The sequence below is a fragment of the Bos indicus genome, chromosome 26 (genome assembly GCF_029378745.1).
Source record: "Bos indicus isolate NIAB-ARS_2022 breed Sahiwal x Tharparkar chromosome 26, NIAB-ARS_B.indTharparkar_mat_pri_1.0, whole genome shotgun sequence".
Taxonomy (NCBI): Eukaryota; Metazoa; Chordata; class Mammalia; order Artiodactyla; family Bovidae; genus Bos; species Bos indicus.
In genome coordinates this window covers 329,723-333,289 of record NC_091785.1, presented here as the reverse complement: position 1 = coordinate 333,289, position 3,567 = coordinate 329,723, and the positions used below count along the sequence as shown (strand labels likewise).

The following is a 3,567-nucleotide window of genomic DNA, read 5'->3' as shown; positions in this document are numbered from 1 at the left end:
CATTCATTTATCTTCTAATGTTGTTCAGACTATATGCCACACAATGGCAGCCTGTCTTCACCATCTCTTCAGTGACCTATAGAGTTTTAACATTGCATCACTAATTTGTCAGAAATATCTGCTGGGGTCCAGCCCCGGCTGATCCAGGGTATTCAAAGGAGAGACGGCGTAGGCAAAGATCAGGAAACAATTGCTTAATTAAACGTTAATTAAGGATATAAAGAGTAATAGAATGAGGATAGCTCAGTGAGGAAATTCAGTGGAGAAAAGAGGCTGAATAATTCAGCCAGAAGGTAAGAGAAAGAATGACATGGTGAGACCAAGTTTCAGTGAACAAGGCCCGTGCTTTATTTTCCAAAGTAGTTTTTATACCTTAAGTTATGCATAGAGCATAATGGGGGAAGGGGTAGAGTCATGCAGCAAGCCAGGCTTTCTTCCTGCAAACTTATCATATGCAAAAGCTTAGGTGATTTGCATCATCTTCTGGCCCGGAGGCCTGTTAACATTTTAAGACCCTTTCTTCAGAAAACTTATTTTTCTCTAAAGGTGATTGGTCAGGAGCCACCCTCCAAAAGCATTAGATAAAGTTGCATTCCTACAGAGCAAAGGTGTGGTGGGCTATAACAAGAAAAAGAATTAACTCAAGGGTCCCAGGTTACAAACATTAAAGCTACTACTTACACCAATTATATTAATCAATACACTGCCAGGGACACAGCAGGTAAGGGATATGGAAACTTAGCAGCAAACATTGGCCCAACAAGTGAAAATCCCTTCACCAATACAATTTCTAATCAATCTTTTAACTGCTCAAAAGAATCTGTGTTTAGACAGTTTAGAACATCTGCCTCTCACAGTTGGGAGGCTCTGAACAATCACATGTGGCCGAAAAACTTATTCAGGCAGGCTAGAGGATTTCCAAAGGAGTTTGTAGGTTAAACACTGTCACACCCAGGAATTATTAACTAGAGCTGTAAGCTAACTCATTTTTTCAGAGAGAGGTAGTGGGGGACAGCCCCCCGTAAAGTCGGAGGTGTAGGTGAAGGCACAAAGCAGAAAGTAGGCAGACTCTGGTTTTGGGTGTAAATGCTCGAGAATTTCCAGGGGGACTCCTGAAGCTCGATCCCGCCTTGCGTATGCCGAGCCTCCTTCCTCATGACCTTTGTCATGGGCGGAGTTCCTTACGCTGGCTCCCGGCAGTGATAGAATTCCAGTTGAGCTATTCCAGATCCTGAAAGATGATGCTGTGGAAAGTGCTGCACTCAATATGCAATATGCACTCAATATGCAATATACCGGCTCCCGGCAAATATCCTCAAGGGAGCCTTCACGTCCTTGTTCCTCAGGCTGTAGATCATGGGATTCAGCATGGGGATCACCAATGTGCAAAACATGGAGGCCATTTTATCAGTATCCAGTGAATGGTTATTTTGAGGCTGCAAATACATGAAAAACAGAATTCCATAGAAGACTGACACAGCTGTCATATGTGAAGCACATGTGGAAAAGGCTCTTTTCCTTTCTCTGATGAACGTATCCTTAGAATGGACAAAATGATGTTGAAATAAGATGATACAACTACAGTTATGGAAAACATCAGGCTTGTAGATGCAGATATGAATACTAATATTTCTGGTAATGAAGTATCATAGCAAGACAATGCTAACAGGGGGACAGTAAAAATTATCAATCACATAGGAAGAACAATAAGACACAGAAAATACACAACATGAAACTACAACAGCTATAGAAAAGCTATAGAGGTACGTGAGGGAAAGAAGAAGACGGCAGGTCCGCCAACATACCACCATCGTGTAAAGCAGGGGATGACAAATGGCTGCATAGTGGTCATAGGCCATCACAGCTAAAATGAAATTTCAGCTACAATGAAAACCAAGTGTTGCGGTCTTTTACAGACTGGGACCTGGGGGCTGGAGTCAACAAAAAGAAAGAGAGAAAGAAAGAGCAATATCCTTCGGGTTATGTGGAAAGCCAATAAAGCCCATACACAGGGCTTGTACCACTCACGAAGGCACAGGGCCTCAAGGAGGTCTTGAAAGCCTGGGCAAGAAAGTGAGCTCAGTAGGCTTCCACACTCCGAAGAACTAGCCAGAGACAGAAAGAAGGACACGGGGGACCCAAGTCTCTAGTGGAACAAGGGTATTTTATTAGCAGAAATGCATGCTTATATATCTTTAGTAAAATGATTACTAAACCATGAAATTCTACCAGTTGCAACAAAATGGATAGTCTATTAAGTACAAGGTCGCTGAAGAGAGTCACTGAAGGGAGTCACTGAAAGGAATCCAAGCAGGTGCTCTTTCCCATTATCTCAGTCCTGAGAACTGTGTGCAGCTCTACTCATTCCTGTATTACAGGAATTGATAAGGAACAGAGAGTCCTTCAGAAATGGCACACAAAGGAAGAAAATGCAACATATTGGATCCCTTAAAGTTGAACATCCCCTGATAATCAAGAACCCTCCTAGTTGGGTGGCACATTCTTAGAAGGAGGTAGTACAGGTATGCATGTTTTTACTAAAAATTGATCAACACTTTAGGGGCAATGACAGTTGAATTTCCAGGACTGATGATAGCCAAGTGCCTGAGGAAGAAATACATGGGGGTCTGAAGTCGGGAGTCCATACTGATGAGGGTGATGATGCTTGGGTTCCCTGTCACAGTCAATCCATAGATGACCAGGAGGACAAAGAAGAGTGGGATCTGGAGGTTTGGACATTCTGAGACTCCTTTGAGGATAAACTCAGTTACTTGGGTAAAATTTAAATTAGCCATGTATGAGTTTGGAAAGTCATCTATATGGAAGAAAAAGAGACTTGGTTAGAAATTAAGGAACTATTTTCTAGGACTGTCAATAGATGGCAAAAGCATCCCTTGGATGAGATTTCCTCAAATAATTTATTGAACTCATGTTTCTATGTCTATTAAATCAAATTTGAAATCATCTATTAAAGAGAATATTTAAGTGTGGCAAATTAAACAGATGATCTAACATTATGAATATTTCAAAGATCCAATTCATTGAATTTTTTCATGGATATCTTATTAGCTTGAAAATATTTAAAGCCATGACTCATATCATGGCATCATATTAATATCTTCTGCACTGAGTGTGAGAAACTCTTGAGTAATTGTATGCTTCCAAATAATTCAATGTTCCTTGTGATCTTTAATTTGAAAATATTTGCTTATTCTGACTAATGCATGATCTAGTCATTTTTAAATATTATTTAGTTGCTAAATCATGTCCAACTCTTTTTTTTTGTGTGTGTGTGTGTGTGACCCCATGGACTGTAGATTGTCAGGCTCCTCTGTCCCTGTCATTTTCCAGGCAAGAATACTAGACTGGGTTGCTATTCCCTCCTCCAGAGGATCTTCCTGACCCATAGATCAAACCAATGTCTCCTGCATTGGCAGGTGGATTCTTCACCACTCTAACACTGATCCAATCACTATTCTGCTCTCTTTTCTTTATTCCATAGTTGTATTAACATTTATTCAGTGTAGACTGAAATTGTGAATTCTGTCATTTTTACACTTTTGATAA

General features: G+C 40.5%; 1 pseudogene; it reads right to left on the bottom strand.

The window, feature by feature from the left end:
- Positions 1-1,280: 1,280 nt before the first annotated feature.
- LOC139179899 (olfactory receptor 8J3-like) lies at positions 1,281-2,795 on the bottom strand (annotated as a pseudogene).
- Between the last annotated feature and the right edge of the window lie 772 nt (positions 2,796-3,567).